The sequence below is a fragment of the Rhinopithecus roxellana genome, chromosome 9, assembly GCF_007565055.1.
Source record: "Rhinopithecus roxellana isolate Shanxi Qingling chromosome 9, ASM756505v1, whole genome shotgun sequence".
NCBI classification, from domain to species: Eukaryota; Metazoa; Chordata; class Mammalia; order Primates; family Cercopithecidae; genus Rhinopithecus; species Rhinopithecus roxellana.
In genome coordinates, this window is record NC_044557.1 from 6,411,365 (window position 1) to 6,425,482 (window position 14,118).

A 14,118-nucleotide genomic window follows, 5' to 3' on the forward strand; every position below is an offset into this window, starting at 1 on the left:
GAGCCACCACGCCTGGCCAAAATCAGTTTTTAATTAATTTTTAAACATATACCTGGCAGGGGTCCCAGGAGTGGGGGGACCATTATGGCATGCTTTGAAATTTGAGGGTCCTGTTCTGCTTATTAATCTTTCAAAAGCAAAAAACAGAACAAACAAAAAAACTCTACCTTGCCTATGAGAAAATGTTTGGGGTTTGTACTGGTGTTTTGTTTTACATGTGCTTAATACAGAATTTTTTTTTTACTTGGTGGGGAGGCTGTGATCTAATTCCCTGGTTGTGACCAATTTTTCCCTAGATGCATAAAATTTTTCTTAAGACTGGCAGGCCAGTAGGGGTCACCTTGCCTGCCCATGTACCAGTTAAGTAACCCTTACAGAAGAGACTTTTTCTTCCAAGACAGATCCCTCATAGAACATTGGTGACTGCCCTAATGGCTTTTTTTTTTTTTTTTTTTTTTATTTTATTTATTTTATTTTATTTTAGACAGAGTCTTGCTCTGTCGCCCAGGTTAGAGTGCAATGGTGCGATCTCGGCTCACTACAACCTCCGCCTACTGAGTTCAAGAGATTCTCCTGCCTCAACCTCCCACGTAGCTGTGATTACAGGTGTGCACCACCATGCCCAACTAATTTTTGTATTGTTAGTAAAGACGGGGTTTCGCCTTATTGGCCAGGTTTATGTCAAAATTCTGACCTCAGGTGACCTGTCTTGGCCTCCCAAAGTACTGGGATTACAGGCGTGAGCCACAGCACCTAGCCAATTGCTTCTAATATTTAAATTTTTTACAGTTATTTTCATATGTCCTATATTTTTGTAATATATGGCTCAAACCATGGTAAGTTTTCATGTCACCTTTATGCACCTTTCCTAAAAACTGTTGGAAAGATAGACTACTTTAAGACTTGAATAGTTTAGGTAGCATCAGTTTATCAATTAGTTCATTAGTAGAATTTCTCTCTGGATCATATGAACTTGGTGCTTTTGCGTATGTGAGGGACTCTGATAAACGTTTGTTTCTTTTATAAATATTGTACAATTTAGAACTTCTATCTCTCTTGGGTAAATGTTGATAAAATATATATTTATAGAATATATAACATCTACATTTGCATAATTTACATTGAATTGCCCAAATTTGTTTCCATTTGTTTTTCCTATCAGTATTGGACTTCAAGTTGCTGTCTGCACTGTAACCTGCTGACACATCCTTCTCAAGTTCTTGGCATGATCCCATTTCTCTGTTCATAATCAAATAATAGTTTGGCTCAGGAATCTGAGGATTAACAGAAAATTGGGTTTTCCATAGCAGACCATCTCAGGAAAGCACAGACTCCAGTAAGACGCGTGTGCTCTGCTGCCAGCCCCTCAGTCTGAACTCAGCCATTCCTGCTCCCTCTTTGGGTGCCCCTTCCTGCTGTCTCCAGGAATTGTGGAAAGCAAGAGCCTCTGCCAAACACTCTTATCTCTCTGGAGATGCCCACTAGAAAATTGTACTTGTTTCTGGTCATTGGTAACTGGGACAAAGTTTCTTTAAAATATCTTTAGCTCCCCAAGTATGCACTGTCATTGTTGCCACAGGTGAAATGCTCATTGAAGTGCTGAGAAATGGTGAGGTCACAGGACACATAGATATGAGAGCTGGCTGCCTCCCTCCACACACTCATCTGCTGGCTGTCCTGAGCATAACCCTGCACCCATTGTCCTAGTAGCTAGGGAAAAATCAGGTGAGTGTTTTCTATTTCAGTCTAGAAGGCATAGCCTGCACCGGAAGGAAGTGTACTGGGAGATGGAGCAAGGACTCTCGTCTGGGAAACAGTATTCTTCTGGGCTAGAAACTAAGTCGGTGCTAATGCAATGCAGGGAAAAGGAAATAATCAGTGAGTCATGGGCTGGACTCACGGAGAAGGAATGGAGGAATGTAATCCTCACTGTTCATCATTGTTGGTATCAATAAAGTCGTGAAATCTTTTTTGTTTGTTTGAGACAGGGTCTCTTCCTGTTGCTCAGGCCAAAGTACAATTGTGGTTCACTGCAGCCTTGACTCAGATGATCTCCCACCTCAGCCTTCTGAGTAGCTGGGACCACAGGCATGTGCCACCACACTCAGCAAATTTTTTTAAAAAATTTTGTAGAGACGGGCTCTCCCTATGTTGCTCAGGCTGGTCTCCTGGCCTCAAGCAATCCTCTTGCCTCAGCCTCCAAAACTGTTGGGGTTACAGGCATGAGTCATCACACCCAGCCTATTTTTAAGTTCTCTAATATAATTTGGAAATTATTTTGCCAGCTGCTCTGTCTTTTCTACATGAACATTTCTAAGATTTGTAGACTTGTTTCCATGACACCTCCATGCCTGTGATCATGTATAAGATGTAGCTGATTGAATTACTTTGTTCTGTTCAGAAATAGTAAATATAGTGTTTTCACCAACTCTGTGCATAGAATATACCAAATGGAGACCATAACTTGTGTCGTGACAGAAAAAAAAATCTGTTGTCTCTTTATTATGGTGAGATTGTTTTCCTTCATGAAGTCAGCAAAGAAAGGTAACTGATCTTAGGTTTTTGTGTTAGAAAAAAAAGTTATACTCTTTAGCAGTTTTCAGAATTGCATTATTTTGTCATCTTTCCTCTGGTTTAAAAATGTTTTCATGCCATTCCCAGGCTCAGTGCTCATCTTAGTACTATTTTGAGTCAATGTACAATCTTTACCTCTAGTTTTTCTTTTGCATAATAGACTTGTGTTTTAATATAGTAAACCAGTCTGACACTGAAATACTATATTTGATATTTTTGCATTCATGAATACTCATTTTCTTTCTACACTCATGGTAATTTAGTTTCTCCTCTGCAATGTTTTCCCTCCCACTCGTTTTCCTGCTCCCTTGCTTAGCGCACGCGTATTCTATTGTGTGCTCTTTCTTGGTTAAGATAGAAAGAATCTCCTCTTTTAATTCCATTTGTGCATTCAATAAATTCCATTTGGTTTCTATAATTGTTCTTCTAAGGTTATACTAAAATCAGCCCATCTATATTTTACTTAGATCTCTAATCACTGTAATGTTTGCCTAGAAAACAAGCAATGTTGTTTTCAATCACAATTGAAAAGAAAAACAAGACTCACAACCATTCTTTAAAAGACTCATAAGATACAAAATATTTTTTTAAGTATGTGGATTGTTTTAAAAAATAAATATATCTGGGCTGGGCGCAGTGGCTCATGCCTGTAATCCCAGCACTTTGGGAGGCCGTGGAGGGGCAGATCACCTGAGGTTGGGAGTTTGTGACCAGCCTGGCCAACATGGTGAAACCCTGTGTCTATTAAACATACACAAATTAGCCAGGTGTGGTGGCGGGCACCTGTAATCCCAGCTACTCGGGAGGCTAAGGTGGGAGAATCACTTGAACCTGGGAAGCAGAGGTTGCAGTGAACCGAGATGGTGCCACTGCACTCTACTCCGTCTCAGAATAAATAAATAAATAAATACGTCTGCTGCTAAGCCAGCATAGTACACTACTAGCAACTTCTGACACTGCCTCTTACAAGGAAGTGACTTTGGGAGTGTCATTCAGCTTTCCTGTGCCCAAAATTGTCTCACCCATCAAATGGGAACAATAAAGCACTTCAGAGAATTGTAACAGTTATACATAAAACACTGTTATTAACACTCTTATGCTAGGAATGTGTATCTATATACACATATATATTTTTATAGCAAAACTCTCAGAAAAAGGGCAATTAATGGTTTGAAAACTATGGTCCACAAGAGTGGATTTCAGTTGCCATGGTACAACAGGCCTCCTGTTTTCACACAGGATCCTCTCACTCTGAATAGGATGATAAGTCATTGAAAAATGGCAAATGGCCGCCAGGGATATGACAATAGGAGTGATCTTATTATCTCAGGCCACAGTAGGATTCCTGGGCAATTGCTTTCTTCTTTATCATTATAGTTTCCTTTATTTCACCAGATGCATGTTAAAGTCCACAGATCTGATTCTCCAGCACCTGACTATAGCCAACTCGTTGGTCATTCTCTCTAAAGGAGTCCCACAAGTAATGGCCACTTTGGGGCTGAAACATTTCCTCAGTGACACTGGGTGCAAATTTGTTTTGTTTTCACCGAGTGGGCAGAGGTGTGTGCATGGGCACCACCTGCCTCCTGAGTATCTTCCAGGCCATCACGATCGGCCCCACAAAGTCCAGGTGGGCAGAGCTGAAACTACAAGCTCCCAGATACACGGGGGCCTTCACCCTCCTGTGCTGGGCGCTGAACATGCTGGTAAATACTGTTTTTCTTAGGAGTATGACTGACAAGTGGAGTAACAAAAATAACACATGGAAAAGAGATTAGGGATATTGTTGTACAGTAGGTAGTAACAGAATTACAAGATTACTACATAAAATGTTGTCATGATCCTACAATGTTTTGTGTTTGGGCCTCACCACCTGGGCCAGCAGCTCCATGGTCTTTATTCTGCACAGGCACAGGCAGTGGGTTCAACACCTTCACAGGACTAACCTCCCCCCCAGGTCCTCCCCTGAGTTCAGAGTGACCCAAAGCATCCTTGTTCTAGTGAGCACCTTTGCATCATTCTGTCCCCTCTCCTCTGCCTTCACACCATTTTTGGCTAAGTACCCTAACCCCAGCTGGTAGCTGGTGAACACATCTGCACTGACCACTGCCTGTTTCCCCACAGTCAGCCCCTTTGTCCTCATGGGCAATGCCCAGGGCATTCAGGTTCAGCTCTGCCTGCTGTGGAAGGACTACACAATCTCCTAAGCTAGTCGAATAGCTCTAGTTTATGTGGGCTGTCTTGATTGTTTCTACACTGTGCAGTCATTTACTCTCCCTGTGCCAAGGTTGAAGCACCACTGTGAGCAGTCACATGACAGAGTGTGATCCGGAAACAGAGCCTCTGCCTTTGTAGGATTGTCATGGGGTAAGAATGGCAGGTGTAGACTAAATGTTTTGAAAATGATTTTATTAATTTTTTTTATGAGATTGTTTCACTCTGTCACCTAGGCTGGAGTTCAGTGGCGCCATCCCGATTCACTGCAACCTCCACCTCCCAGGTTCAAGCAATTCTGCTACCTCAGCCTCCCAAGTAGCTGGGATTACAAGCACCTGCCGCCACGCCCGGCTAATTTTTTGTATTTTTAATACAGATGGGGTTTCACCATGTTGGCCAGGCTGGTCACGAACTCCTGACCTCAGGTGATCCACCTGCCTCAGTCTCCCAAAGTGCTGGTATAACTTTCATTTATTAAACATTTTAGTGAAGAAGTTTAGAGGTTAAAAACTATTTTCTCTTTTTTAAATGGGCCTCTAATAACTTGGAGACAATGGAAAGCTTATGTGAGTATGTAATGTAAAACCGATTAATTAAAAATATCCTGAAATTAACTGGACACAGAAATATAAGAAGAGTTTAATAAGATGGAAATTGCTGAGTAATTGCTTATCAAGAAAGTGAAAAGGAAGAGCAGGAACACCACAGCAAGTGACCTGGAATGAAGCGTGAGGGAAAACAGTGTATCAGATACTGTGGGACATCAAAGACCAGTTTTGTCATTTTACCTTAAATCCTGAAAATAAAGTTAATCATTTGAGATATGTGATTTTTCTGTGGGAAGAGAGTAGCATATTTTTCAAATATTTTCAGGGTAAAAGTAAACAGAATGGCCTGGGTGGGGCAAAGTGAGCACGAGAATCTTTTTTTTTTTTTTTTTTTTTTTGAGATGGAGTCTCACTTTGTTTCCCAGGCTGGAGTGCAATGGTGTGATCTCAGCTCACTGCAACCTCTGCCTCCTGGGTTCAAGCGATTCTCCTGCCTCAACCTCCCGACTAGCTGGGATCACAGGCGCCCACCACCAAACTCAGCTACTTTTCATATGTTTTAGTAGAGACAGGGTTTCACCATGTTGGCCAGGAGGATCTCAAACTCCTGACCTCAGGTGATCCGCCTGCCTCAACCTCCCAAAAAGCTGATATTACAGGACTGAGTCACCGCGCCCAGTCAAGAATCTTACCAAGAAGTTTTAATTAGAATTTGATTCACAGCTAATAAATATGAGAATTGTGGCCGGGCATGGCAGCTCATGTCTGTAATCCCAGTACTTTGGGAGGCCAAAGTAGGTGGATCACCTGAGGTCAGGAGTTGGAGACCAGCCTGACCAACATGGTGAAACCCCGTCTGTACTAAAAATTACAAAAATTAGCCAGGTGCGGTGGTGCATGCCTGTAATCCCAGCTACTTGGGAGGCTGAGGTGGGAGGATCGGTTGAACCAGGAGTCAAGGGGCTGCAGTGAGCCGAGATTGTGCCATTGCACTCCAGCATGGGTGACAGAACAAGACTCGATCTCAAAAAACAAAAAAAAGAGGGAGAGGATCATAGAGAAAACCAACTGGTTTTTGGAACACTTTGAAGGTAGAATATTCTGTATGCTTATCTCTCAAGCGATAATCTCAATTAGCCTGCTCCAAAGAAGAAGTGGGATGAACCACACATTCTGAACTTTGGGAAGGAATCTATGGTGGAACTGTCCACCGTCCATGGAGGAACTGAAGACAAGGTATCTGAGAAAAATGCCCATGGCTTCATTTTTTAGGGAAGATAATTGCTGGTTTGAAATAATAAGGAGGAACTTTTGACAGAATCATAAGATAAAATGTACAATTCTTTGACCACAGTGAAAAATTTCAACAGACCCTTTGTGATTATATTGGTGATAACACAGATAACATTTATTGATGATTCAAAAATTTCAACAATATGAAACACACACTTGTCCTAATTGACATATGTTGAACCTGAGCTTTATATCACATTTTTCAGCAAAACGAAACCATTGAAATATTTTGCTCTCAAATAAAGTGTTTTTTTTTGTTTTATTTTTGTTTTTGAGACAGAGTCTCCCACTGTCGCCCAGGCTGGAGTGCAGTGGCACGATCTCTGCTCACGGCAAGCTCCACCTCCCGGGTTCACGCCATTCTCCTGCCTCAGCCTCCTGAGTAGCTGAGTAACTACAGGCTCCTGCCACCACTGCCCAGCTAATTTTTTTGTATTTTTAGTAGAGACAAAGTGTCATTGTAGCCAGGATGGTCTCGATCTCCTGACCTCGTGATCCACCCACCTCGGCCTCCCAAAGTGCTGGGATTACAGGCGTGAGCCACTGTGCCTGGCCTCAAAGAAAGTTTTAACAAACATAAAATATTTTAATCAAAGAGATTAGCTTTGTTACCCATAATGTAATAATATTTTTAAATAATATATTAAAGAATTTTAAATTTTAAAGATTAAAACTAGGCAATATTCCTAATAAATATTATTTTTTGGACTAAAAGACAATATAACTCCTCCAAATCCAAGTTGTGCACTCTCTTTGATTCAAGAGTTTTAGGCAAAATAAGATAACTGCAAATTCAGTTAATAGAATAGAGGATGCCAACAATATGTGTGCTAGATGTCAGTCTCTGGAACTTATATATAGAAGCATAAGCTAAATGCCGTAATGTGTAACAATAAATCATAAGGTAGATAATAAAATATGGAACAATTATTACATAGAATATAACAAAAATGAATAAAATTATGATAAAATACACCGACCTAGTGCAATGTTAAGGAAAAGATGAAGAGACTAACTTAAATATTAATAAACATAATTGAAACAATTGGTAGTTTTTAAACCCCTAGAGACTAATATAAACAACCTTATGGTAATAAATTAGAAAACAGAGAAAAATGATTTCTATATAATATATTCTCCATTCTATGGCTGCACTGATCACTGCCTATTTTCCCACAGTCAGCCCCTTTGTCCTCATGGGCCATTCCCAGGGCATCCAGGCTTAAGTCTCCCTGCTGTGGAAGGACTAGACAATCTCCTAAGCTAGTCAGATAGCTCTAGTTTATGTGGGCTGCCTTGACTGCTTATATGCGGTGCAGTTATTTACTCTCCCCAGGCCGAGGTTGAAGCACCACTGTGAGCAGTCACATGACAGAGAGCCTCTGCCCTCCTAGGAGGTGTCAACTCAACTCAACTGGGAATAATTAGAAACTAAAAAAAAAATTTTTTTTTTTAATATTTGGAAGCATTCACCAAAAGTGGTCATTGTTTTCAGTGACACTTTTTCCCATATTTTTCAAGTTTAGGTATTCATCTTTCAAATTTATTTCATTAATCATGAAAAAAAAGAAAAGCCATGGAAAGATTGTGTGTGCTATTAAATCCACTATACCCAAACTTTTAAAATAGGCCAGGAAGAATTATGGATTTTGACAAAAAATTACTAGCTAACTATACAAAATGATGACAGATGGTTTATTTCAGAAATAGAGTATGCTAATAAGAAAATCAAATATATCATCCAGTACATTGCAAATAAATGAGACAACTCCATTCACTGAGGAAATCATTTTATACCCTTGTAAATGCCTTTTATATGTAAATTAACTTATGACAAATATTCTGAGGACATTTCAATTATTAATGATGACACATCAGGATAAAGAAAGAAATGATACAAGAGGGCAATGAGCACAGAAGACATTCTTAACATCCACTTAAACCCTGTTAGCATGGGTATAGTTTAGAAGACAGATAAGTGTGAGTGAAAACGTGGGGAAACTAGAACCCCATGCAATGATCGGGGGTGGTGAAATGAGGCAGCCATCTTGGAAAACATTTTGGAAGTTTCTCCCAAGGTTAACATAGGGCTATCATATGGCCTTGCAATTCCACTCCTGAAGATATACCCAACAGAGGGTTATTGATTATAGCCAAAAAGTGGAAACCACCTAAATATCCATCAATGGAAGACTAGATACACAGCTGAGGCATATTCATACAATGGATATGTACTCAGCCGTACAAAGGAAAGAAGCACTGATATGTGCCTCTACATGGACAGTTATTGAAAACAACACGATCAATGACAAAAATGCCCAGAACAGGCAAATCCATAGGAACAGAAAGTGGGTTAGTGGTTGCCAGGGCCTTAGGGAGTGAAGGGGAGCAAAGGAAGCGAGTGCTTAATGGGTGTGGTGTTTCTTTTGGGGGTGTCATACTGTTCTGGAACTAGGTAGTGATGATTGTAAAATCTTGTGAACACAACAAAAAGCACTGAGTTGTAAATTCTTTTTTTTTTTTTTTGAGACGGAGTCTTGCTCTGTCGCCCAGGCTGGAGAGCAGTGGTGCGATCTCAGCGCACTGTAAGCTCCACCTCCCGGGTTCATGACATTCTCCCGCCTCAGCCTCCCAAGTAGCTGGGACTACAAGCGCCTGCCACCTCGCCCGGCTAATTTTTTGTATTTTTTTAGTAGAGACAGGGTTTCACCGTGTTAGCCAGGATGGTCTCTATCTCCTGACCTCGTGATCCGCCCGTCTTGGCCTCCCAAAGTGCTGGGATTACACTGAGTTGTAAATTCTAACATGATTAATATATTAAATGTTATATAAATTTTATCTTAATAAAAATAATTAAATAAACTCCAAACCATTGCGTCAAAAGTGGAAATAGCTTTTCATCTATAAATGTGGCAAAAAACTCATCAACATGAAATTAACAGAATGGAAAATTGAAATGAGAAAAGTAGAGTCAACAAATTTCCATTGACGTTTTGCAGTCACTCAGGAGAGCCAAGAAAAGACACACCCAGGCTTTAGTTATGCATTTGATGCAATTTTCTGTCGTAGAAATTTATCTGGTCCTAGTAGTTCAATCGATTGGGCATATTGATGTGACCTTAAAATGCTTACAATATATCTGTTTTAAAAAATTAAGTCTGGCATTCATAAAGATGTTATAACACATGTTAAACTATTTTATTTAACTTATAAGGGATTAGCAGATACGACAACCAGTAAAAAAAAAAAGAATCCAACAAACAGCTAGAGGAATATTAACCAGGAGTATTTAAATGAGTATGTAAATGGGAAGAAAGCTCACTTCCTTACTATGTGAGAGGAGAGAAAATTGACCCTGGACTGGACAAGGCATTGTGCGTGTCTATCAGTGACCTAAAACTTACAAAGGGTTGCAAAAATACTCACATAGAGTGCAGGCTACAGTCAGATAACCTGGTGTAGTATCTTCTAAACAGGGTAAAGTTTTCCACTGAAGAACACATTTTTTCTTTTTTCTTTTTTTTTCTTTTCTTTTTTTTTGAGATAGAGTCTCACTGTCACCCAGGCTAGAGTGCAATGGTGCAATCTCAGCTCACTGCAACCTCTACCTCCTGGGCTCAAGCAATCCTCCCACCTCAGCCTCCCAAGTAACTGTGACCATAAGCGATGCCACCGCACCCAGCTAATTTTTTGTATTTTTGTTAGAAATGGGTTTTTGTCATGTTCCCCAGGCTGGTCTCAAACTCCTGAGCTCAAGTGATCCACCTGCCTCAGCCTCCCGAAGCGTTGGGATTACAGGCATGAGCCACCACCACCAGCCAGAGCGCATTTCTTTCTACAATAAATAGTCAAATGAAAAGTTAGGTTTGGTCACTAGGGCGACAAGGGTCCTATCATGGGCACTTCTAGGCCAAGTGTACACCAATGGCATCCCAGTGAGGGGCTGGCCCACAGGAACACAGCAGTGGAACTGAGCACTGGCATCTTGAATGGCCCAGGCCAGGGGCAGGATCAAACCGGGCCAATCGGAGCAAAGCTCCCTGTCTTCATCATTTTTGTGTTGCTGTCACACAACCTAAGAATGGATAATCTATAAAGAAAAGAGGTTTATTTAGCTCAGGGTTCTGCAGGCTGCGAACTGTAAGAGGCATGGGGCTGGCACCTGCTCCGCTTCTAGGGAGGGCTTCATGCTGCCTCCACTCATGGTGGAGAGTGGGAGGGGAGTGGGTGTGTGCAAAGAGATCACATGGCAAGAGGGGGATCAAGAGAGAAAACCAAGAGAGCCAGACTCTTTCTAACCACGTGCCCTTGCAGAAAATAATGAGAGTGAGAACTCACCCCTGGAAGAGGGCATTCTTTATGAGGGTCCACACCCATGACCTAAAATCCCCCACTAGGCCCCATCTCCCAACCCTGCCACATTGGCATCATATTTCACATGAGATTTTTGATTTGTGTTTTTCTGACAGGGAGTCTCGCTCTGTCACCCAGGCTGGAATGCAGTGGCGCGATCTTGGCTCACTGCAACCTCCACCTCCCGGGTTCAAGCAATTATCCCGCCTCAGCCTCCCAAGTAGCTGGGACTACAGGTGTGCAACACCACCCCGGGCTAATTTTTGTATTTTTAGTAGAGACGGGGTTTTGCCATGTTGTTCAGGCTGTTGTCAAACTCTTGACCTCACGTGATCCCCCCACCTCAGTCTCCAAAAGTGCTCTGATTATAGGTGTGAGCCACTGCACCCAGCTCAACATGAATTTTGTTGGGGACAAATCACATCCAAGCCACACCATTCACTAAACCTCGTGTCTAGAAAAAGGAGACTTTTAGAGCTCCTATAGGCTTAGGAAGCTGCCTGGCACCCTCAGCAGGAGCAGAGCTGCCATTCCCCCGAACCCTCTGGACCCCTCCTGTGGGAGATCCACTGTGGCCAGTGGCTTGGCCCATGAGCGCCTGATTTCCTCACTGCCACTGTTGAGGATCTGATGGCTGATACCCTGGTGGGTAATGAAGCCCACAACAGCCACAAAAGGTACAACTATATTGTAATATAATATAAAGTGTATATATAAAAATTATACATAATAGGCATTATAGAGTGTAGGCACATATATATATATAAATATTCTGGCCAAAGACATGTATTCAAGTGGTTACTAGTTATTAAATATTCATGATCAGACTTATTTATAAATACATTTTATTACAAACACAATTACCCATCTCAGATGAAACACCTAATCTGTCTAATGAATACATACTTTACAGAGCTTCATAGAGTTATCAGTGGCTGAATAAATGCTTTTTGAGGTAAAATATATTCCACATAAAGTCTTATCCAAGAGATAGACTCAAAACCCTTGTAAGCCTTTTTTTTTTTTTTTTTTTTTTTTTTTGAGATGGAGTTTCAATCTTTCGCCCAGGCTGAAGTGAAGTGGTACAATCTCCGCTCACTGCAACCTCCAGCCCCCAGGTTCAAATGATTCTCCTGCCTCAGCCTCCTGAGTAGCTGGGATTACAGGCACCCACCACCACATCTGGCTAATTTTTGTATTTTTAGTAGAGACAGGGTTTCACCACGTTGGCCAGGCTGGTCTCGAACTCCTGATCTCAGGTGATCCACCCGCCTCGGCCTCCCAAAGTGCTGGAATTACAGGTGTGAGCCACCATGCCCGGCCTGAACCCATGTAAGCCTTGCAAGCACTTTCATGGACTGCATTAAGATAAAAATGGGTGTCTCCCTCCTTCCCAGTGAAGTAAAAAAGTTAAAAATGGGTGTCCCATCAAATGTAAGAATCTTAACCTCATTCTCATGAGTAGCAACATTTGAGGTTTTCTCCTGTTCATCAAAAGCTCAAATGACACGCTCTGCTACCTGTGGCCTTTTCATAAAGAGCTGGCAAGAGGCTGCCTAACTCACCTGAAGTACAATCAGATGTACTGTCTTTGAGACATCAGTTTACCCCTTACCAGCCATGCAATCCTGTCTATTTATTTATTCTATCTAAGTGGCAGTTTCCTCATATAAAATAAGGATAATTAGTTCCTCCATTGTTGAGTTAGCCCAAAGAATAACTCACTTGGAGCCTATAACCTGCTGTTAGCACAGGGCTTGGCACAGTGTGCCTTGAGTAAACAGTGCATCTGTCTGCTGTATACTCCAGATACTCACGTGTGCCTCCCAAAGACGCACCTGGGCTGGGTCCTCATATAATTCCTGGATTATTGCGTCCCAGGCTACGAAACCACACCTACTGAGCTTTGTAGAGCGCCAATGAGAGGAGGAGGATGGAGCTGGGAGAGTGAAGTGCAATCCACGCTGGTTTTCTCTCTTCCCCACTGCCTGGTGACCCATACACTCCGCCTCTTCCCACCATCAGTCAAGGCAGCAGGACCTGGCTTGGTTTTGCCTGCTTTGCAAAGATGACCTAAGAATGAGATAAATACTACTGGGATTGTGCTTAGAATTCATTGAATATGTGCTTCTATAATACAAAAGCCTTCATTGTCACATAATGTTCATTAATACCCATACTTACAGAACTTTCATTGGTCATATGTCACCCAAACAAATTTTGGATTTACTATAGAAAGCCATGAAGCACCCTAAGCATTAGCTCAGTAAGCACAGACCATGGTGATTCACACCCGTCTGAGCCAGGGGCTGACATAAGATTGCACCATCCCCTGTGCAGGGATGTGGGGGCACAAGGGGCCAGAAGGGGCTGGGGTGGGGAGAGGGTTTCGGTGGTGGGATTTTTCTCTAAGGGTTGTGCTGCCTTCTCCCCTGTGGGCATCCCAGCTTTTGGAGAGCACCCAGGATCTGGAACTTACTCCTTTCTGCCTGTTTGTCACCACTCTAGACCCTACAGTCCTCTGCATTTCTACCTACCCTGCACCTAGAGCTCCCCGCACACCCCAGGGGACCACAAAGGATGGTTAACTGGGCACCTGTCTCCAAAGAGTTACTCTCCTCTCTCAAATACCCGTTCATACTTGGCTTAATCTTTCAAGATACATTTTATGACCTATAGCAGCAGTATATTCACTTTATTGTAAGTAGGAATTAGGAATATAAATGCAAAAAAAATAAAAAATGTCACATTTTCTCTTCCCATTCTACAGAATGTAATTTTTTTGCTCCATTACATACAAGCTCGCACTTCCCTGCCTCCCTGTGAGATGCCATGCACCTGTTGCAGCTGCCAGCAGTTGTTGCCCCATGACCATTCCCCTGCTCTACCCCTTACCCCAACACACTCCCTCTTCCCTTCCCAAAGGAACCTAGTCTTGTGCAGGGGGTTGCCTTCCTCCACACAGCCACAGGCTCGGACACTTCCCTGTCCCTGCTGGTCTTGGGACAAGCAAGGCGCTTCTAGCGGATGGGACAGGAGGGGAGGCTGCTGAGAGGCTTCTGGGAAGCATTTCCCGTTGAAGGGGATTATGGCACACCCTTCGTGGGAGGAGAGGGGATACCTGGTGTCCAGC